Below are 24257 nucleotides of genomic sequence, written 5' to 3' on the forward strand. Positions count from 1 at the left end.
CCTAAAGCATGATTTACAACCACTTTAATGCATTCTCCGCATTAGAGTAAAAAAAATGTTCCAGTACATGTATCACCTCCTCATTCCTCCTTATATTTACCTGATCCCTCACTCGATCTGGCACCATGCTTGTTTGTAGCGGCTCTCCCCGCTCTCATGGGTTTTTCTGAGGCAGCAGAAGTAATTGGTGTCCGTCAAATCCTATGGCAAGGGAGCGAGAGGCAGGGCTAAGCCGCGCTGTCTGTGTCTATAGATGCAGCCAGCACGGCTCAGGATGGAGCCCCCAGATGTGCCAAAATAGAAATAGACTTCTTGTGGTGGCACACCGAGAAGAGGACAAGCCAGGAGCACCAATGGGGGACCCCAATAGGGGAGGATTGGGGCCACTCTTGCAATTCTATTGCACAGAGCAGGTAAGTGTAATGTGTTATTTAAAAAGAATATACTTTACAATCACATTAACAGTTATGAAGGATGAAAGTACAAAGTCTATCATAAAAGGGAAGTATACATAAAACAAATTGCTTTTATTATCACTGATTAACTAGTGTGACCCTGAGAGAGGGTACTGGAGTCATGATTTTTGAAAAAAGGCTTTAAATATAACAAAAATTTGAATTTGCCACCTAGTGCCATGGGAGCGTGCCCGGGGTCAATGTTTGCAGGCAGCCAGCGATTGCGGCGAGGAGAGGCTGAACAGGGAGATGCCTATGTAAACAGGGCATTTCCCTGTTCTGCCTAGCAACATGAGAGGGATCTACTCCTCCCTGTCATCGGTAGCAGTGATCTCTGTCATGTTGTAGTGAGCCCATCCCCCCTATAGTTAGAACACATCCAGGGAACACACTTAACCCCTTGATCGCTCCCTAGTATTTAACCCCCTCCCTGCCAGTGTCATTTATACAGTAATCAGTGGCTATTTGTAGCTCTGATCGCTGTATAAATGTCAATGGTACCAAAATAGTGTCAAAAGTGTCCAATCTGTCTGCCATAATGTCACAGTTCCGATAAAAATCGCAGATTGCCTCCATTACTAGTAAAAAAAATGGAAAATTTATATCAAATACTTACCGTAATTTTCCTTTCCTGATGGGCTCCATGGCAGCATACGTGTGGGTTAGCCCCACCTCCATAATTACCCAATAGGACCTCTACTCCCATAAATCTTTGCTCCAAGCTGCTATCCGTGTTCCGTAACTAGCCTACTCCAACATTTGGGAGGGAACTCCTGCTGCCATCAGGAAAGGAAAATTACGGTAAGTATTTGATATAAATTTTCCATTTTCCTGACAGGCTCCATGGCAGCATACGTGTGGGAAATAACTCGCCAAACACACCCGGGTGGGCTAAAAATGTTGAGCAAAGAAACTAGAAATTTATTTTTCATTGTCCACTGACAATACTTGTAAACCAAAATTAACAGAAGAAAGCGCAGCTGGCTCTACACAATAATGGGAAACAAAAGTATTAATTGAAGACCAGGAAGCTGCTCTACAGATAACTTCTGGTGCGACATGTCGAACTGCTGCCCAAGAGGTCGAGATGCCCCGAGTTGAATGAGCCGTCACTGCCTCAGGAGGAACCATGCCATTAGCCTTGTATGCCCTTTGAATCGTTTGGACCACCCAAGATGAGATTGATCTTACTGATGCTCGCATCCCTTTATTTTTGCCATGGAGAAGGACAAAAAGAAAGTCTGTTCGTCTGAACGAGGCTGTAGCGTCCAAATATTGCTTCAAGGTGTGACCAACATCCAAGGGATGAATCTCTTGGTTGTCTGACATTCTAAATGTAGGTAGCACGATCTTCTGATTTTCATGTAACTTTTGGATTTGACCCAAGCATAGGGATCAGGACCACTCTGTCCGGAAAGAAGGTTAGAAATGGTTCCACAGACCCAAGATTCCTAATTTCCGACACTCTTTTGGCTGAAGTTATTGCCACCAAAAACACCGTCTTGATAGTGAGATCTCCTAAAGACAGGGGAGCGTCCGAACTTTTTCCAAGATCAGAAAGAAAATCCAGTACTAATGGAAGGTCCCATTTGGGAAACCTGGGCCTTTTTTGAGGCCTAAGCCTGATGGCTCCTTTAAAGAATTGTTGTATTAATGTACGATTCGCCCACGAAACTCCTGTAAAGGCTGAAATGGCTGAAACTTGTACTCTCAGAGAACTAACTGCCAGAGACAAGTCTAACCCTGACTGAAGGAAAGACAAGATATCTTGAACTGCCGGAGAATTATATGAATTTGACCTAGAAGACATGTGGACCATAAACCTGGCCCATATACGTTCATATACTTTATTGGTACTCTTCTGTCTGGCACTAAGAAGGGTTGGAATCGCTTCTTCTGGGCAACCCAGAGCTTCTAGCCTTCCCCTCTCAAGAACCATGCTCTGAGGTGTAGACAGGATGGGCACGGGTGTAACAGTGTGCCCTGGGACAGTAGATCTGGCCTGAGAGGCAGGGGAACTGGATCCCGATAGCTGAGGAGCAACAGCAGAGGAAACCAAGGCCTGTTGGGCCAGAATGGTATTATCGCAATGATCTCCACCTTCTCCCCTCTGAGCCTCCGAAGAAACTGTAGGATTACAGGAACTGGAGGGAAGGCATAGGCTCTCTGGAACTTCCAACGATCCGTGAGAGCATCTGTCCCGAACGCCTGAGGATCTCTGAACCTCGAGTAGTATCTGTGCATCTTGCGATTGTACGGTGAAGCGAACATATCGACCTCTGGAGATACTCCCAGAGTCAGAAGCCACTCGAAGACATCCCTGTGAAGGGACCACTCATTGTTGTCTATTCTGACCCGTGACAGAAAATCTGCTTGAACATTCTGGACCCCTGGGATGTATACAGCAGAAATGTTGACCAAATTCCTCTGAGCCCAGCTCATTATCGGTTCTACTTCTCGTAATAGAGACCAACTGTGAGTCCCTCCTTGTTTCTTTATATAGGCCAGCGCAGTTGTGTTGTCCAATCTTAACATTACTGACGACCCTGCCACCAGATGGCGAAATGCTATGAGCGCTTGAAAGGCTGCTCTCAACTCCAGGATGTTGGAGACCACACACAGCGACGGGAACGACCACCTTCCTTGAGCTACTTCCGTAAGGCAATGAGCGCCCCAACCTTTGTTGCTGGCATCTGAAGTTACTATTACCCAAGAAATGGGGACTATCGAATGATGGTTGCGTAGATTCTTCCCTTGAAGCCACCAGAGGAGAGACATCCTCATCGCTGGAGTAAGGAGTATGGGTTGTGCTTGACTGGACGAGTCCCATTGTTGCAGAAACCCTTTCTGGAAGGGACGAGTGTGCCACTGGGCCCACTTCACCATAGGGATGGTGGCCGTCATTGTGCCAATCACTTTCAAACATTGTAGAGCCGAAAGATGAGATGATTCCCAAGCCTTGTGAATCCTGTCTCGGATCACACTGATTTTCTCCTCCGGTAGGGAGATAGTGCCTTTTAATGTGTCGAACTGAGCCCATAGAAACACGATAACTTGAGTTGGAACCAGATGGCTCTTCTCCAGGTTCAGGAGCCAACCAAACGTCTGCAGAGTGGAGATGACTAAACTCTTGTGTTCCAGAATTTGATCTCTGTCCTGAGATAATAGGAGCAAATCGTCCAGATAATGATGGAGACGAACTCCTTTGACTCGTAAAAGAGCTACTATCGCTAGGAGTACCTTGGAGAAGACCCGAGGAGATGTTGTCAACCCGAATGGGAGACAGGTAAACTGGAGGTGTTGATCGCCAACTGCGAAACGGAGAAATTGCTGGAAATCCCTTGCTACTGGCACGTGAAAGTATGCATCTTTCAAATCGATTGAGATTAACCAATCCCCTAGCTGCACCGACTGTTGGATTGTAAGAAGAGATTCCATCTTGAACTTTTCCTTGCGAATGAAGGAATTGAGGTGGGTCAAATCTATCACCGGCCTCCATGCGCCATTTCTTTTCTGAACCATAAACAGAGGAGAATACATGCCGTCGCCACGTTCGTCTTCTGGCACGGGCACGGCTGTGCCTTGATCCAGTAAACAACTTACGTAGGTCAATAGGACCTGTTTCTTTTCCTCCGAGCTTGGAATTGTTGTGGGAACGAACCTTAACCTCGGAGTGTTGATGAAAGTCCACTTGTGACCCGAGGAAACCGTCTTGACGGTCCAATAATCTTGAATTGATGCCGCCCAAACATGTCGGTAGTGAAGAAGGCGAGCCCCCACCCGACATGTTTGAGCGGGCCCAATTTCAAAAAGATTTAGTAGAATCTTGGTTACCTGCGGAAGCCCCCTTTGAGGTTTTCTTAAGGGAGGATTGTCTGGACCTCCAAGACCTAGAGAACTCCCTGCCGGGTCTATAACTGCTCGCTTCTCTAGCGCGATCCGAGGTCTGCCTTCTTGGAAAAATAAGTTTTTGGTTTTGAAGACGTCTGTCTTGAGGGAGGAACCCAGACCTCCCACCTGTGGCCCGGGATATGGCGCTATCTGGTTTATTACCAAACAAGGAGGTTCCCTCAAATGGTATACGACACCATGCCTGCTTAGATGTTGGATCCGCCAACCAAGGACGGAGCCACAAAGCATGGCGTGCCGAGACTGCTGCCAACATAGCCCGAGACAGAAGGCGGGTAATGTCAATAGATGCCTCCCCCAAAAAGGCTGATGCCATTCTGATCTCCTGAATGGGAGAGTCTTTAGCCGTATTCACTGAGATACCTCTCAAGAACTCCTCAACATTGTCGGCCCATGTTTCAATAGCCTTTGAGACTGCGGCTAAAGCCAAAGTTGGTTTACAAGCCATCCCTGAAGTTAGATAAATTCTTTTCAGATCTGAGTCAATTCTTCTCTCTAACAGGTCTTTGAAAGATACTGTGTCTTCCAAAGGGAGAGTCACGTATTTGACTAAACGCATAAGTGCTGCGTCTACCAGAGGAGCTGATTCATGGTGCTTCACATCACCCTCCTTAAAGGGGTACAATTTAGACACTTTTGATTGCATGGAGCTCTTCCTATCAATCTTGCTCCACTCTTCAGTAATGATTTCTCCCAATTCAGATAGGAAAGGAAAATGTTGCCGTTCCTTTTTGAGTTGTTTGAAAAACTTTCTTTGTTTGGGGAGGGGGGAAGTAGTGGGTTCTTCCCATTTTAAAGCTTCTTTCACTGCCTTGACAAGAGCAGGTACTAAAGCATAATCAAATCCTACTCCTGGATCCTCTAGATCCGATTCGCTGTCAGACAAGAGCACAGAGTGGTGGCTTGGTTGAGAAGATTCCCCAGTCTCTTGTAAGAGCCCTTCACCTCCTGAAGGACATAATGGGTCTGAGGGTGATTCCATAGAGTCATGAGCTTCCCTCTGCTGCAGGGATTCCTTTACCACCCTTCTCACCATAGATTCCAAGCGTTGATCCGCACCATCTCTTTCATCTGCGACTTTAGAGAAGCAATGATCACAGAGCGATTTGTCTGATGGGATGGGCATCTTACAGCCCCAACATGAATTAACTGGTCCTCTGCTTGAGTGCGAGTGACCACTGCGTTGTTCAGATCTGGAAGACCTATGGTGACCAGACTTTGATGATGATTTACGGTGGTGCGATTTTGACGATCCACTGCGACTATGCGCACTGTAATGCGGTTCGGACCTAGAAGGGCTATAAGGAAATATACAAAAGAGAGAGAGAGACACAGACCAGGCTGGTATCAAATGCTAAAGAATACTCCACATATACACAGCAATCCAGCCATGCACATACCTGTTACAAGCGGGCAGGTCACTAGTAGACAGTGAGGCATCCATGACTAAGAACGCTGACTGTAACAACAATAGACCCTCATAAGCAGCCATACAAAACACAGGAGCAACAATACATCAGAGCAGATCATAACCTACCTTACACCAACCAGAGAATGGCCCCGGGAAGTCGCTGAATTTCCTGCAATCATTCCCAAATTCTGACATCTCTCACTGTGTTTTAAATATGGCGATCATGACGTCATCAGCGGCGTCAGACGCGAGATGCCCGCGCGCATGCGCGGGAACCAAGCCTCACTTTGGATTTGGGTCCGCGCATGCACAGAACGCAGCGCTGGACCCGGAAAACAGGAGGAGAAAGGCTGCTGGAACGCGGAAGCGTCAGCGCCTATGCACAAGAACCAGCTGGCATATGAAAAAGACACAGGTAGAAAAAACACATAAACACTGCTGCCATGAAAAACTGAATTTTTACAGCTCACCACTCCACCAACGATCATCTGGCTGAACAGATTCAAGCACACACCACCGATCCACCGGGCAGATAATGGCCACCTTACATAGCAGGTAATAAGCCGTGCGCACTTATCTTCGGACAAACCAAGCATGCTTAACAGACAGGGCCTATCGGAGGAAAATAGCTTGATAGTCGGCCGACTTGATCGTAGTGAAGATCTCTTCAGATAGGAAACACCTGTCCTATGGAGGAGGACAAAAAAGGAACACGGATAGCAGCTTGGAGCAAAGATTTATGGGAGTAGAGGTCCTATTGGGTAATTATGGAGGCGGGGCTAACCCACACGTATGCTGCCATGGAGCCTGTCAGGAAAAATATATTATAATAAAAATGCCATAAATGTACCCCCTATTTTGTAGACACTATATCTTTTGCACAAACCAATCAATATACACCTATTGCGATTTTTTTTACCAAAAAAATTTAGGTACATATCAGCCTAAACTGAGGAAGAAATTTGTTTTTTTATATATTTTTTGGGGATATTTATTATAGCAAAAAGTAAAAAATATATATATTTTTTTTTAAATTGTCAGTCTTTTTTGTTTATAGCGCAAAAAATACCACCAAAAGAAAGCTGTATTTGTGGAAAAAAAGGATGTAAATTTTGTTTGGGTATAACATCACACGATGCAATTGTCAGCTGAAGCAATGCAATGCCAGATTGCAAAAAAATTCTCTGGTCAGGAAGGGGGTAAGTCCTTCTGGAGCTGAAGTGCCAAAAGACACTCAAGCAGTAAGGCATATGTATTATAATATGATAATTCACTCTCCACCTAAAATAAAAATAAACATACAAAGTGTATATATCAGCACAGATGGACAAATGTACATATGGACAATACAAATATGAATAAACAAGCATATAATACTGTACGATAAAGACAAAGATTATAAAAGTGAATAAAGTAAAAAAAAAAGACAAATATGTGTATAATGTCCAAACAGAAGGATAAATATCCTGGTGAGACACTAATCCCACTTAGAGCACGAGGCACCTTGCCGTCCCACAGCACCAAATGTTCAGACACACCACTCCATGTATGTATGATCCTGTGTTAATGCGCTCAGCACAGAGATATTAAAAGCAAGGAGGGACAACCATAGTGCAGTATTTTTTTTTTAAATCATGGTAATGCACATACAATAAGAAGACAACATGTAACAAACAATAAGCACCGCCGGATTCCCAAGTGTGCATAAAGATGTCACATGTTCGGTCCAACCCAATGCATTTCCCTGCAAACAGCGTCTTCAGGGGATAGAGGCACCTTTGTCTTTACTATACCATGAGTGCAGGCTGCTGGCCATCTCTTTCCACAAGAAATAAAAAAAAAATAAAGAGTGAGTATGACACTGCTTATTTTTGGTGTGGGCACAGTGGTGTGTGTCCCTTTAAATGCACCTTCGATAAATATGTAAAAACAACTCTTAGTGATTAGTGATATATGATTACAATACCGTATTAGTGAATAAATTCATAAATCACTGAAATCATCAGAACTGTACCCTATGCAAAACACATAATATACAATAAAGTGACTGTGCTGTGCTTAGAATAATTCCTAGCATCCGCGAAAAAGTGACATTTGCTTTGCAGCTTCCTCTCTTCTGTTTGCTTTCAATTGCAAAGGACTACATATCCCAGGGTATCCTGCTGCCTGAAAGCAGTGATTCCTGTACTGACTCCGCCTCCTGAAACTCCTCCTCTTAACCACTAGGTACTTCAGAAGGCAGGCTCTGTGAAATGTGGGACACTGCAGTGCCTGCTCACAGGACATAGGGCATATGTGTCATAGAAATCCAAGAAGTAAATGTGTGGGAATATTTACAAAGTAAGTTTACAAATTTCAAGACCATTCAGAGTAATAGGAGTAAGCTAGAAATATCTCAAATACAATGTGGAAATGAATATGTAATTTTACAATATGACCATAGATACTCTTTAACCACTTGACCCCTGAAAGGTTTACCCCCTTCAAGCCAGGCCATTTTTAATTGTTGCAGTTCCGCCTGCTGAAAACAATGGGGGTACTTACCTTAATGTCCAGGGAATTTTTTTCGATAAGGCACTGCGCTAATTTAACTGACAATTGAGCAGTCGTGCGACACTGTACCCAAATAAAATGAATGTCCTTTTTTCCCCACAAATATAGCTTTCTTTTGGTGGTATTTGATCACCACTGCATTTTTGATTTTTTGTGCTATAAACAAAAAAAGCCAATTTTGAAAAAAAATTATAATTTTTTGACTTTCTGCTATAAAACATATCCAATAGAAAAATGTAAGAAATCACATTTCAACATCAGTTTAAGCCAATATGTGTTCTGCTACATATTTTTGTTAAAAAAATCCCAATAAGCATATATTGATTGGTTTGCGCAAAAATTATAGCGTCTACAAACTATGGGATATTTTTATTACATTTTTTTTTACTAGTAATGGCGGCGATCAGCAACTTATAGTTAGACATTGCGGCGGACATTTTGACAGTAACTGAAACTTTTTACGCTTTTTGGGAACCAGTGACACGAATACAGTGATCAGTGCTAATAATATACACTGTCACTGTACTAATGACATTGGCTGGGAACGGGTCAACATCAGGGACGATCAAAGGGTTAAATGTATCCCTAGCCTGTGTTTTACTATACTGTTAGACATGCTTTTACTAGGGGAAGACATGGATACTAGTCCCTCCTTTGCAGAGACACAGAATCCATGCCTTCTCTCCTTTCAGAAAGGCGATCTGCCTTCTTTACATAGCAGTTCTGTCTCTCTGGCTGTCTCTCTGCAGTGCCCAACTGATCGTCTCCCGCTGTGTGTAATTAAAGCTAGAGCGAGCCGCGACGGTGCGCATTTGTGCCTCCTACCTCTAAGTGCAGGATCACGTAAATATACATGATCCTGTGCACAGCTGCCGCCCTGTAGCAGTAGAACGGTGCTATAGGGTGGTCGCTAAGTGGTTAAGCAGTATGATGGTGTCACTTTCCAACCCGTAGCTTGCTGATTGGACAATAAAGAAGCACCAACACACTAATATGTTCCATGCCCATGTGAGCACATGTGCATGCAGCAAAGTTGGGATTAGCTACGTACTAGTGCTGCCTATCCCTCTCCTAGTCTGAGTGCTGCTGTGCAGGAAATATAAGAAGATTATAATATTAGAGATTAATCAATAATTTTTATACCTGCCTTGAATTTAGCTCTATGTAACCATTGTTAGTCTGAGGTTTAATACGGCCCTTTCTGCCAGACATGCATTGAGACCAAGCAAGGCAGAAGAAGAAGTCTGCATCTGCCTATCTGCATTCATCCAGCATGGATATTAACCCCCCTAGCGGTAATCCCGAGTCTGGCTCGGGTTGGGATTTTAATTACAGGAGCGGTAACCCCGAGCCAGACTCGGGATCACTTCGTTCGATGCAGGGGAGGACACAGGGAGAGTTACTCACCTTGTCCCCTGGATCCAGCGATGTCCGCCACGCTGTGTGATCGAGCTGTCCTCCGCTCGATTCACAGTGCCGAATGCCGCCGAGCTCCGTTCCCTGCGGCGTTACGGCGCACGGGAGCGGAGAACGGCGGCAAATTCAAAAAAGTAAAAGTACACAAAACACACACAACACTGTAATCTTACAGATTACAGTGCTGTATTACAAAATACACACCCCCTTTGTCCCTAGTGGTCTGTGCAGTGCCCTGCATGCACTTTTATATTATAAATACTGTTTTTTTCTGCCTGAAATTTGGAGATTGTCCATCGCAACCAAAACATGTCCCTTTTTCAGTGTTTTAGGATTTGATTACATTATTGAATATTTTTTATTATTCTTTATTATATTATAAACTTTATCATACCCGGGATGTCTGCTAGACTCTGGTTTGAACAGATTTAAGAGCGTTATTCCTAAGAATTACAGGACTACAAAATAAAACGATTTCCATGCAAAATAATTGTACCGCTTTCAGCACCTAAAACCAGACTGAATCATACCGCCAGGGAGGTTAATACATTACTGTAATAGAAACAGAGATATCCTGGGTGCAGAATAACCTGTACTTGGTGTAAAAGTTATGAATCAAATTTACTACAGCTTAGACTTACATGAAAACATATTTTAACGTGGTTCTAAAGCCTGGACATTTGCAGTAAGGTAAAAAAAAATGCCCAGTGTTTGTATCGCCCCCCCCCCCCCCCTCACCTCCCTGTATACTTAGCTAAATTATATGTTGTTCCAGCACTGCGTCCGTCTGCAGAAGCTCCTTCTGCCTTCTCACAGAGGCAATAGCAGGAGCCATTGGTACCCCCTGCTGTTAATCAAACCCTATGAGCAGAGAGCGTGGTCGGGGTTGAGCCGGACTGTGTCTGTCAAAAGAAGCACACAGCCTGACTTGGAATCGAGCCAGCAGGTGTGTTCCCCATAGAAAATGGGAAAAGGATAAACATCAGAAAAGGATTATAAAGCTCCATCCACTGGTTATCTATAAGAATGCAAAATATGAATATGCTAATGAAGAAAATGTGTACACAGCCATTATATAGTACTTAATTCATCCAGATCATGTGAACAAGAGCAAGATAGGGTTGGTTTGTTTTATTTTAATATAATTGCTGTAAGAGTAATAGGCATGCTCCTTTCTCCTAAATGGAAGTGTCAGAAGTGGATGAGATGCTTCTGTTTAAAAGGAAAGTCTCCCTGAAAAGTCAAGTCAAACCTTATTTTGAAAAATGAGTTCTCATGGCCACTGGTGTGTTAAAGGATCAAGCCGGTGCCTGCAGTTAGATGTCTGCAGATCTTTAGAAAAGTGTTTGCTAGAGCAATTGCAGAATGTGATGTAAACCTCTCTGTGGAAGTTGTAAGTATAGGTACGCGCCGTTTAGGAGATATTTATTGTGTTTTGAGCAGATGATGTAAAATCGCATGCCAAACCTGGTATTAAAGGGACATACTTCAGCCAATATCTGTTCCCCCCTTCTTCTTCCAAAATGTAGCACCCTCTACCATAGGTAGGTGCTAGAGGGAGTTTTTTTGGTGATGCACTGTCAGTACAGGTAAACTTAGACAGGCCTATGCTTCAGGCTAGGCCTGTTTGTTTTGGCCTGGGGGGCAGGGAGTGCTTAGTGTAGCAGTGGGTGTGGCCACATGTATTTTAGTTCTGAGGCGCCTCCCCTGCTTCCAGGGAGAATGTTCTGGAAGAGGGGCAGGGCCCGGAACTGGAGTGACAGGCAGCTCATGTGAAGAGCCCTGACCAATCCCCAACTGGAATTGACAGGGGGCATGCCTCCCATATAAGCTGAGGTAACAGGCCACTGGGAGGAGTTGTCGGCCGGGAGAAGTTGGAGTGCTAGACAGCAGCAGGAGGGCACCCCCATCTGGGTGGGGGGTGGGGGTGCGCCGATCGTGGGAGGAAGTTCGGGAGAGCTATGAGGGAACCTTACCCTTACACGGTCATGGGTGAAGTCCTCATCTTTACATGGTCATTGATAAGGAGTTCCTGGAGAAGGGGGGCAGGAGAAGCTGCTGGAACATACGGTCGGGTTAAGTTCTCCATCATGGACTTGGGGCAGAGAAAGGTGGGTGAGTGTACCACAGTGGAGTGCTGGATGTGGAGACATGCCAGGGAGTCTGTGATAGAACTTCATCCTTACATGGTCATGGATGAAGTCCTCATCTTTACACGGTCATTGATGAGGAGTCCTGGAGCAGAAGAAAGATTGTGGGGAAAAGTGTCAACTCGATGCGGCCCGAGGGCACAGGATTTGCAAGCTGGATTAGCTAGGAACAGTAATCCACCGTTCAGCACATGCTATTAAACTACTAGGCCTCTGGGGAAAGGTACTGCAGGCCTCTGGCCTAGTAGCAGCAACCAATCAGAGTCAGCATTAGAGACTATTCAGAGTGCGTTATTTTGCATATAGAAGAGGATGTAACAAGTAACATAATGTGCTACAGAATGAGTTTGTGCAGGAGAGAGGGAGCAATAGTCTGCAGAAGTTACGCAGAAGAGGAGCAATAATCTGCATGGTGATGCAGGGAACAGACTGTAGATGTTATACATGTGCATTATTTCTTCAAGGCTCAATCAAGGTTTTAAATTATCAATATGATGGCAAAGTAATTTGATCTATGGGCATCCCATATACCCTTTATCCCCCAATAAACAAAAACAAAACAAAGCAAATGACTGTTCATTGTCTCAGAGGTGATATATGGAGGTCTTGCAGCAGGGTGATATGGTGGATGTTAAGTTACTAGTGGCAACACACCACTACAAAAGCAATCTCTGTTACCATCTGACATCCTTATGCCGTGTCCGGCAGACAATTTGATTGTGTGTGGGCTTCATCGGACCTGAAAAATCAGATGGACTTTAGATTTAGAACATGTTTCATATTTTTCCGACAGACTCAAGTCAAAAAATCAGTTCGTCTGTATGCTAGTCCAACGGACGAAAACCGACGCTAGGGCAGCTATTGACTACTGGCTATGAACTTCCTTATTCTAATATGGTCGTACGTCAGCATGGTCGAATCCGTCGGACTGTGGTGTGATTGTGTGTGGCAAAGTCCATTGGAAATTCCGCTGAAAGTCCGTCGGAAAGACCGTCGGACCTAGTCTGCCAGAAAGTCCGGTCGTGGGTACCCGGCATAAGAGTGATTCTTCACCTTACCAATGTTTATCAAAGAGGATATCCAGTAGCTTTTTTAACATCCCTTGGGTAACTCCATTTTCCTCAAAGAGACTACATCTCTATTGTGCACCGACATAAGGGCTCCAACTAGTCGACACAAAAACGTTCTTCAGGTGCTTGGGGTATCTCTGATGAGAATCTACTTGCCTAAATTCCTGAAAGTTAAACCCTACTCTACTCACTGAAAGCCTGCAATTGAGCAAGCCCAGTGTTTTTTTTTTTTACTTATCTCATTCGCTCAAATGGGGAAAATTTCTCAGTTCGGGAGCTCCATTTAAATCTTCAGTCCTGCAGGATAGGTGGGAGTGGCTTAAAGTGGTACTGTATTGTGTTATATTGCCTTTTCTTGTTGGTGTTTTGTTTTGCCATTTGGAAAACTCAAGGCATTGTTTTCTTTTGCCGGTTTTGCCAGTTCCGTGACATTATTGCAAGTTAAACATCTATCTCATCAAAGTGTACATATTCGTCCTTTTTGTGACATACCCATAAAATAAGCCGAGACAGTATTTCTGAGCATTTGCTCAATATAAGCCATACCCCGAAAATACGACATAGTGACAGGTGTGGCTATGCGTACTGCCGCGGAGCGGTAAAGAGGACGTAAGACATAGTGATAGGCATCGCTACGTAGCGTACTGGTGCGGAGCGGTAAAAAAGTCGGGCAGCCCTTATCATTTGCCCCATCGTGACAGCTGCCATCTCGGAGGTGACCAGAGAGGTGCGGGCAGCTCCATCAACAAGGTCGGCTCCCCCTGTCAGTTACCGGCCGTCTGTGAAAGTGAAAGTAAAAGTGAGGAGCAGGACGCTCTGTATTGTGTGTCGTCAGGGGAAGAAGTAAAGCTGCTCCCCAGCACTGACAAGCAACAGTCTGTGGGTCTCTCTCACCCAACACAAACACCAGGGGATAGGGGAAAAGCTTCAGCAAGCAGTCTGCTACTGAGCCCAGAGAGATCATCCCAGCTCCACTGTGCAGATTGGACCCAGTTCTCGCTGAATCCCTGATAAATAAGCCAGCCCTTACACATCAGCTTTGCTTGCCTATCTCTGCTGTTCCAGAGTATCTGTCCAATTAGACAAGATGAGTGCAAAAAGAAAGAGTTATTCTGTTGAGTACAAGAAAGGAATTGTGGAGTCTCCCAGGGCAAGAATCTTATGTTTTTCTGTAAAAATATTTGAAAAAATGTATATATATATTTATATATATGTGTCATATATATATTTGGTGAGACCGATTGAGATTGTGAGACGAATTTCCTTAATTAGTTCTGAGTCAGCGTAAATCAAAAAGTGTGTTCTATTGTACACACTAAAGTAGAAAATAATACTTAGAAAAATAGTACAATGAAAAAATTCTAGTATCGTTCTTTCGTTTCAAATATATAAAAATCAAGCTAGTCCATGTGTTCTAAAATGGCGGAATAACCCTTTGTATGCTGAAAAGTCTGTGTGCTGAGATGTATCTTTCAAAGCTGTAGGAATCAAAGAGAAGGTCTTCTCTTCAGCCTTTTGATTATATCAACCAAAGCTTCTAAATTTGCGCCAAAAGAATAAACCCTCCTTCACAAGGGTGTGGGCTAAAGAGTGGTTACCATAGCTACCATCTGGTAACACTCAACACAGCTGACCATACTAATGAAGTGGGGGGGAAGGAAAAATCTAAACAACATATCAGTTACATAGGCATATATCTCTTAAAAGCATATATAAGATTTACAATATTCATCAAAATCCTGACAGGTTTTAAATGTTTACTTTTTCAATCACCGCATGTCATAACATGGAGATTAATTGATTCAGAGTTTTTCTTTCACACAATGGAGAATTCATATTCTAAATGAAGTATAAAAAAGCCAATTAAAATTTAGATATTAAGAATATAACACTTTCTGCAAAGAAAAGATGTTGGATATCCGAATGGTCCAAAAATGGCGGGCAGAATATGATAACCTCAGTCTACAGGTGGACAGAGGAAATGCCAAGAAGCCCAAGTGTGGTTCAGGTCAGCAACCTTTATTTCCTGAGCTGGAAGACATGATCAGTGAATGGGTTGCTGACAGGAGAGCAAAGGCTTTGGTTGTGCGCAGGGCTGATATTCAAGCATTTACCCTTGCAATGGCACCACAATTCGACATATCCCCAGAATTCAAAGCATCACAACACTGGCTGGATGGCTGGATGGCTTCCTTCAGCAATATGAACTGATTCTCAGACAATGAACAACACTGATTAACCACTTTCAGATCGGACCATTTTGCTGGCTTAAGACCAGACCACTTTTTGCGATTCGGCACTGCTTCGCTTTAACCGAAAATTGTGCGGTCGTGCGACGTGGCTCCCAAGCAAAATTGACGTCCCTTTTTTCAGACAAATAGAGCTTTCTTTTGGTGGTATTTGATCACCCCTGCGGTTTTTATTTTTTGCGCTATAAACAAAAACAGAGCAACAATTTTGAAAAAAAAACGCATTATTTTTTACTTTTTGTTATAATAAATATACCCAAAAATATATAAAAAAAACATTTTTTTTCCTCAGTTTAGGCCGATACGTATTCTTCTACATATTTTTGGTAAAAAAAAAATCGCAATAAGCGATTATTGATTGGTTTGCGCAAAATTTATAGCATTTACAAAATAGGGGATAGTTTTATGGCATTTTTATTAATAATTTTTTTTTACTAGTAATGGCGGCGATCAGCGTTTTTTTTTTTTGTGACTGCGACATTATGGCGGACACATCGGACATTATTGACACATTTTTGGGACCATTGTCATTTATACAGCAATCAGTGCTATACAAATGCACTGATTCCTGTGCAAATGACACTGGCAGTGAAGGGGTTAACCAGGGGTGGCAGTGTAGGGGTTAAGTGTTCCTAGGGGCATGTTACTAACTGTGGGGGGCTGGGCTTTGTGTTAGTGAACACTGATCTCTGCTCCACTCACATGAAGCAGAGATCAGCATCACTTGTTGCTAGGCAGAACGGGGAGATGCTATTTACAACGGCATCTCCCCATTCAGCCTCCCCGTGAGACGATCACAGGTATCCCCGCGTTGATCGAGTCCGCGGGACCAGCGACCGGACTCACAGGGGTCCCGACTGGCACATGAGCTCGCCGACGTTGGCAGGGCGGCATATAGAAATGGACGTACCTGTATGGCAATATGCCTGCCCATGCCATTCTGATGACGTACATCGGCGTGCGCCGGTCGGGAACTGGTTAAGTTGGAAGATGCTGATGTTATTAAGTGAGCACTTGCATTCAAGTCCTTTGTTGATGGCATCGACTTTTCTAAATACCAACTTTGCAACATGATTGCAATGGATGAAACTGCAGTGTTTATGGGTCAAGACGCCCAAGCAACAATTGAACAGAGGGGTGCCTTCTCAATCTACGTTCCCTCCGCTGGTCACGAAAGTTCACATGTTACCTGTATTTTGGCAATTCTGGATGGAATGAAAGCCACACCTGTAATCATCACTAAGGGCAAGAAAGATAGAATTGAACGTGTTTCTGGCATTTATGTTCTTGAAAACAAAAAAGCCTGGTGCACACAAGCAGTTATAAGGAAGTGGCTTGATTTAATGCTGCCACTTGTTTTGGGAGGTGGTCAAAGTGGTCTACTAGTTTGGGATTCAGCCAGCACTCACCGTGCTAAAGACATGAAGAACTTACTTGCAGAGAGAAGAATAAATCAAATAATGATTCCTGCAGGAATGACTGCCTATCTGCAGACTCTAGATATTGCAATAAACAAGCCATTCAAAGACCATTTGCATATGGAAATTAATGACTACATTGAAAATAGAATGACAAGAAATCAGCGTGGAAACTTTGTGAAACCTAGCCTGCAAGAAGTCATGATTTGGGTGAAGAATTCATCACTGACAGTGTTGTTGCCAATGCACTCCGAGCAGGTTACATGGAGAAGAGCTGCTCATTTAATGAGAGCTCTATTGCTCGACATAGAAGATTGGGGCCAATGGTTCTAAAGGAAATGGAGTTGCATGAATTTCAGGATGGAATTCCAAGTTTGGAGAGTTATGACGATGTTCCAGAAGAAGACAACTTACCTGTAATTGAGTAAATGTAGATTGTTGTACCATATTTGTACCATACTTAATAGAAATAAGACACCCCCTGAAAATAAGCCATAGTGTGTTTTCTTGAGGAAAAATAAATATAAGACAGTGTCTTATTTTTGGGGAAACACGGTAGTTTAAAAGCTTAGGGGTGGTCAGATGAAGCCCCTGTTTTCAACTGTCCCCTGATGTCTATGACAGTTTTTAGGCTTGGTTCACACCATCCCTGTATCTGTCTCAAAGCAGGGGTCCGGGGCGTCCTGGTTCACCGTTTTAAGGTCCGATTTCAGCCCGAATTTCTGAATTCAGACCTGAAATGGACCAAAAGAAGCATAGCGTTTTTCTGCAAAACACACCGGACCTGCTGCGGCGAGATGTGAAACTGCTCCATAGAGAGCCGGGCAAAATCTCCTGCTATTGCAAATTGGATGCAGGGAACCCGTTTCCAATTTGCATTGGTGTCAAAATTTAAGGTTAACACATTGATCTGCAGATTAAAACGGGTCTATTTGCTGATCTAGCAGAGAAAGATAAAAAATATTTTAAATATGAAGATCAGATCTTCAACAGCAACTTGTGATTCACCTGCAAAGTTTCCAATTCTACAGATCTGCCAGTACTTCTAAAATACGTATTTTTTTGTTTTATTATAGAGTCTATGTACTTTTGTGTGTACTAGTGTGCCATTTTTCTTGAACTGCTATCCTACCAATAAACCCACATGGTATTTCATAATTCAAACATTTATGACTTTCACTAACTTAGATAACTATAAATAGAGCAAAATATTCCAGTTTCTCACTACTGAGCTAAAAATATAAACTCCGATCATAGAAAAGTAGATAATGTGCAGATAAGAAACTACACTTTGCCCTTCCTGTACAGGAATAAATGAAATACACTATATCACCAAAAGCATTGAACACCTACCTTTACACGCACATGAACTTTAATGGCATCTCAGTCCTAGTCTGTAGAGGTCAATATTGAGTTGGCCCAACCATTGCAGCAATAACAGCTTCAACTCTTCTGGGAAGAATGTCTCCAAGGTTTTGGAGTGTGTCTATGGGAATGGTTGACCATTCTTCCAGAAGCGCATTTGTGAGGTCAGGCACTGATGTTAGACGAGAAGGCCTGGCTCAAAGTCTCCGCTCTAATTCCTCCCAAAGGTGTTCTATCAGGTTGAGGTCAGGACTCTGTGCAGGCCAGTCAAGTTCCTCCACCCCAAACTTGCTATGGGCACTGGTGAGCAGTCAGCAAGGGGACATCCCCAAACTGTTCCCACAAAGTTAGGATCATGAAATTGTGCAAAATGTCTTGGTATGCTGACGCCTTAAGAGTTCCCTTCACTGGAACTAAGGGGCCAAGCCCAACCCCTGAAAACAACCCCACACCATAATCCCCCTCCACCAAATGATTTGGACCTCTCAAGTTCACTTTTAGCTTTTCCAGTCTTCTACGTTGCAGATAAGTTAAACCAATGTGATATTTTAATCAGAAGTCTTTGTTGATTATATTTTGTCCTGTATTTGGAATAATTACACAGTACAGTTACAATACAGTTTTTCTTATTTTTATTTTTTATTTTTTGTTCATTTACTCTCAACTAAAACCAACGAGATAAATTATATGTCTCCAAATGTTATACCATATTAAAGTCTTATTGGACCTGAAAAAACAATGTGTAATACATTAGAGTAGACTACTGCCATAAAAGATAATGTACGCAAAATGAACATTGGTAGCAAAAGTGCACTGAGGCCATTTAGTTTGCATATGTATCGCTATACAAGTTATTCATTCATTCATTCACTAAGACATCGGAAAAAAACAAAAAACCCTTTGGTGATTTAGACAGAAAAACGTCTGGTGACCTGGAACCCAAATGATTAGAGTGTTTTCAGAATTAATTGCGTTCAGGTGAAGCAACTGTATGAGATATTAAAATGATGAGTATGAGATGAGATAAAATAACTGGCAGAAAGTTCATAGCAGTATGGTCAAAAGATCAGAAATGTGTTTATTAGGCAGCTCAAAGGTCATTAGAGTTTTGTAATTCAGATATTGATCCAACTCACTTACCTGTTAGCAATTATTTAATTTTTTTTTTTAATGTACAATGCCGCTTTCACCATCTAGTTAATAGTTGAGCAAGTGTGTGTGCATACATGCATGCATGTGTATAGAACTTTTTTTAACACAACAACTAGTGGAGGGTGCGTTAACCAAAGTAACAACTTTTAATTTTATGACTGGGCCAGCATATTTTTGTGACTGTATTGATCTTAGTACATGGAAGTGGTAAACTACAGAACTTGCATAAATTAACGAGATAAGGGACATGTTTTTATAGAAAGAGTCCTGATAAAACAGACACAAATGTAATTTAAACCAGTAGGACAATGGACCTTTGTGAGGGCTGATTTGTATAGGGTGTTATAAATAATGATAAAAAAAATGTGTAGTGCATTTGTATCAATTTTATTCCTTTATTATGATCAGGAACAATAAAACATAGTTTTAAAATATTGATTAATTTGCTGTAGGCAAAGTGACATACCTGGATACCCTTTGATGAAGTCATGTGTTCAGTGACGCAACACATCAGTGGGGAGCAGGGCCGGATTAACATAGGGGCTATTGGAGCTGCAGCTCCAGACCCCTCTCTCAAGATAGGCCCATTTGCCCAAAAAAAAAAAAAGATCGACTTTGAGGATTGTAGCTCAGCAATCTGGAGTCACAGAGACCCCACATTTTGGGGGTAGGTAGCTAAAGCACTCCAGCACTGGTTAAAATATGGGGCTGCTATCATCTATGGTTCCGGAGATACAGGGCTGCTTGCGCAGCCTGTCAGAAGCTACATACAGAGCGGCCAGTTTAAATACAAGCTGGAACACTCTGCAGCAGACTGAGAGGATGAACTCAGTGCTTATAATAATTATTTGTATATTACTTATGATAATTAACCCCTTGCCACCCAGTCTAAATGGAATATATACATATAGCATGGGTTGCGCTAACTGTACTTTTTATCTAAAATGCCAGACTCAAGCACTAGGCTATAACACCTACTTGCCTGTGAGAATTTTTTTTTTTTTTTAAATAACAAAAAAAGTATCAAAAAAACCCCCTACCACCTGAAAGATACCCAATGTGAACTAAAAATGTTCAAACAGTATTCAAAATATATTTAGTAACAATGCCACCCAGGCCCATTCTGAGACTTCTCTCCTACATGTAAAAATCATCACTTTTTTTATGCTAGAAAATTACTCAGAACCCTCAAGCATTATATATTGTTTTAGCCGACACCCTATGGAATAAAATGGTGGTCTTTGCAACTTTTCATGTTACACGATATTTGCGCAGAAATTTTTCAAACTTTTTTTTGTAAAGAAACTGCTTCATTCATTAAAAAAAAACACTAAAGTTAGCACAATTTTTTGTTGTGTACTAAACGATGCTTAACATTTTTTTACAGGTTACATGTTTAGAGTTACAGAGGAGGTCTAGTGCTAGAATTATTGCTCTCGCTCTAACGATCGTGGCGTATGTGTGTATCTGGCTCTGATACTAACCAGTGCCTACCCAGGGACTGACTAGTATCTCTCCCCAGCCTGTCCCCACACACCCTCACCTGCTGACCTGTGAATGGGGCAATCACTCCCGCAGTGTTATTGTGTTCTGCCAGTGAATACAGTGATTAGTGTTGCTAACTATAGCCGGCAGCACTGATTGTTTTGGGGAAAACCTGACATGCTGGTTGTACTCAAGTCGGTTAAAACCAGCTAGCCCATACATAGATCAACTATGGCTGGTCTCTGCTTAATTGGTGTAATTTCAATCCATGTATGGCCCGCTTAACCACTACGCAGTCCCTAAACATCCTTCCACAAACCTTTACATTTTTCCTTCCCAGATTACTTCATCCTCCTCGCCTATACATAGTGCCCACTGTCATACTCTCCATACTTCTCTCCTATACATTGTGCCCACTGTCATACACTCCACACTTCTCTCCTGTACATACTGCTCACTGTCATACCCTCCACACTTCTCTCCTATACATAACGCCCGCTGTCATATCCTACACACTCCTCTCTTGTACATAGTGCCCGCTGTCATACACTTCTCTCCTGTACATAGTGCCCACTGTCGTACCCTCCACACTCCTCTCCTATACATAGTGCCCACTGTCGTACCCTCCACACTCCTCTCCTATACATAATGCCCACTGTCCTACCTCCAACACTTCACTCCTATACATAGTGCCCACTGTCATACCCTCCACACTCCTCTCCTGTACATACTACTCACTGTCATACCCTCCATACTCCTCTCCTATACATAGTGCCCACTGTCATACCCTCCACACTCCTCTCCTGTACATACTACTCAATGTCATACCCTCTATACTCCTCACCTATACATAGTGCCCACCGTCATACCCTCCCTCCACACTCCTCTCCTGTAATTACTGCTTACTGTCCTACTCTCCACACTTCTCTCCTGTACATAGTGCCCACTGTCATACCCTCCACACTCCTGTACATATTGCTCAGTGTCATACCCTCCACACTCTTCTCTTATACATAGTGCCCAATGTCATACCCTCTACACTCCTCTGCTGTGCATACTGCATACTGCCCACTGTTAGACCCTCCACATTCCTCTCCCTCACCTGCACATACTTCCCACTTTTATACCATTCATACCCCTCCCCTATGCCTCTTACCAACAAAAACTGTTCTTTAAAATTATACTGAATATCCTCAATGTTACCAGCTCCAGAATGGGCACACTTGTCAGTTCAACTAAAGGAAATCTCACAGTCCTCATATTTGTTCTGCCCCGTTATTAGTACTTATTTAATTTTGCAATTACTATTGTGATGTATAGAGGAACATAGGGGATGTCAGCTACTCTAAATATAGCACTTGTAAAAAAAGCGTCCCTGAAAATATTTTTGAAATGTTGACAACTATGCGTGATTTTCACATTCACTTCACCACTTTTGTTCTGATAAGCTGATACCATACCGATTACTTTTACCTTGTCCACTTAGATTCCAATCATCCCATTGTGTAGCTCCCCCAAGTTTCCGCGGGGGACCATTTATTAGGTGGTAGCACTATGAGCTTGAGGCCTGCTGGACCATGGGTAAGCTGCTTTGCTCTTTCCCCGTTTTTAAGTTTAAAAGATTTTTTCAATTATGATGCTGTATGACAATATTTTATTTCTTTATTATTTTTTTGATCATCATATTGTCTTTTGCGATCTAATCACAGATAACTTCCTGATGAAGCGGTAAATGTCCATGAAACTAGTTGAGGAAATTACATCTGTGATCAATTGTTTTATTGTGACTACTCACTGGTGACACAATGTGTATCGTTATTATGTTTTTATATGTAAATGATGATTTGTTTTTTGGCATCAATAAAATCATCTGTAATCTTTATATTTGCATTGTTGCTATATTATTCACTGTATTGCTTTTATAGTTTTATATTATAGTTTATATTGAATATGCACCATATTATTTTTCTTTATTTTATTTATGTAGCGTGAGAGCACCTTCTGATGTGGGCAGCTAATCGCTTAGTGTAGATTTATCCCCCTTCTCTACTGGGTTTGCGCATTGGTATTATTACATTGTTTATACCATTGTTTATTGTTTATACCTGTATGCCTCTGCCTACTTATGGGTTTAGATCGCGCACCCCCAACTGTCTGGCTCCCACTGTGATTGTACACAGCGGGAGCCTTTCAGCAAGTCCTGGCCAATGATTCACGGCTGGGACCTGCTGATGGGCTGTGTGCAATTACCGCCCAGAGCTCTACGTTGGTAAACAATACAGAGTTCTGTACAGAGGGAGCAATCTGGCAGTTTCTCATCCGTGCAAAGCAAAACTTTATTTGTATGAAAAGAATGATAGAATTTAATTTGGGTACAGCGTTGCATAACTGCGTAATTACCAGTAAAAATAGCGCAGTGCCGAATGACCTGGTCATAAATGGGGTAAAATCTTCATAAGTGGTTATGTTTCTCCTTAACTCATCTTTACAGAGCTCAGCAGCTTCAGTGGAAATTTACACTCGCACAAGTGAATAAGTCAAGGGAGTGACATCGGTGGGGAATTCAATGAATCATTACTGATACTTTTTTGGTGGTGGTGCTATTATTGCACCAAATTCAAAAATAATAAGTTTGTAGTTAACAAACCTTGAGGTAATTAAGACCCACTCTAAATTGGCGCACAGTGAGCGATAGAGTGCTTGTCCCTGTATGCTACCCTTTCTCTGTCACTGGTTATTAAGGATGCTGTGGGATGTGAGCATGTACAGCTCTGCTTACATTCTGGCACACTGCTGGTGCATGCGGGAGAGGGCAGGGCATTGGTGACATAATCCCGCACCTACCAATCAAAATGGCCGAAGACTGGCACTCAGAAGAACCCATATAGAAAATGCAGGCATTGGCAGGGTCCCTTGGGGCCATCAGACCATTGGAACTAAGGTAAGAATGTGTGCCTTTAGTACAGCTTTAACACTTACAGTGGTACATTGTTCAGGTTTTATTAGTTAATGTAGAACATGTATCCCAAAAGGGAAAAACGTTGCTGAAACTGCCTAAAAAGTGTTAGGGGGAGTTCAGCTTTAATTTGTTAGTCAAGTCCATCTAAACCTGCTAGTGGCTCCAACACTATCCTCTCCTCGGATTGACAATGCTCCTTTCCAAAGGTGTTTTCGTTGCTCCTCTTTCCAGAGTAGAGAAACCCTAAGACCGAAAATGTGTCCTTGGCCGGATCACCAGGAAAAAAATAAATAAATAAATAAAACCAATACAGCCACCACATTTAAATTGGTTGTAAACCCAGTCTAGCAAGTTTATTTAAAATTAATCAGTACAGCCTATAGTACTGTGTGCTCTGTGTTTATGTCTTTTTATCTGCTTGCTATCTGTGTAATCCGTAATTTTCTTTTCGGTGATGTCAGTGACAGTCCTATTTTTCCGGCAAGCTTTTCATGCTGGAAGAATGACGTGTATATGCCGGGGCTGCGTCATTTCCTTCGACATCAGCCCTGAGATCTCTACGCTCCTTCCTCATACTCCATTCAGATGCTGAGCCTTAACCCTATGTGACTCACTACATCACAGGGTTTGTGAAGACGAACAGAGACCGAGAGACAGAGAGCGGA

The 24257-nt window shown here is 42.7% G+C and overlaps 1 protein-coding gene across 5 annotated transcripts in view; it reads left to right on the plus strand.

Annotated features, from left to right (window-relative positions):
* The window catches only part of LOC143934133 (modulator of macroautophagy TMEM150B-like), a 65385-nt gene that overhangs the window by 17306 nt on the left and 23822 nt on the right, over positions 1-24257 (plus strand). Inside the window, exon 2 of one of the 5 annotated variants that reach the window (XM_077457480.1) lies at positions 22120-22214. The exons of the other annotated variants lie outside the window; for them this stretch is intronic. The gene's annotated coding sequence lies outside the window, so the exon portion shown is untranslated. The remainder of the gene's footprint in view (positions 1-22119; positions 22215-24257) is intronic. 5 annotated transcript variants of the gene reach the window in all.

This window comes from Lithobates pipiens, unplaced genomic scaffold (genome assembly GCF_037356315.1).
Source record: "Lithobates pipiens isolate NorthernLeopardFrog02 unplaced genomic scaffold, aLitPip1_a1.2 Scaffold_27, whole genome shotgun sequence".
Classification (NCBI taxonomy): Eukaryota; Metazoa; Chordata; class Amphibia; order Anura; family Ranidae; genus Lithobates; species Lithobates pipiens.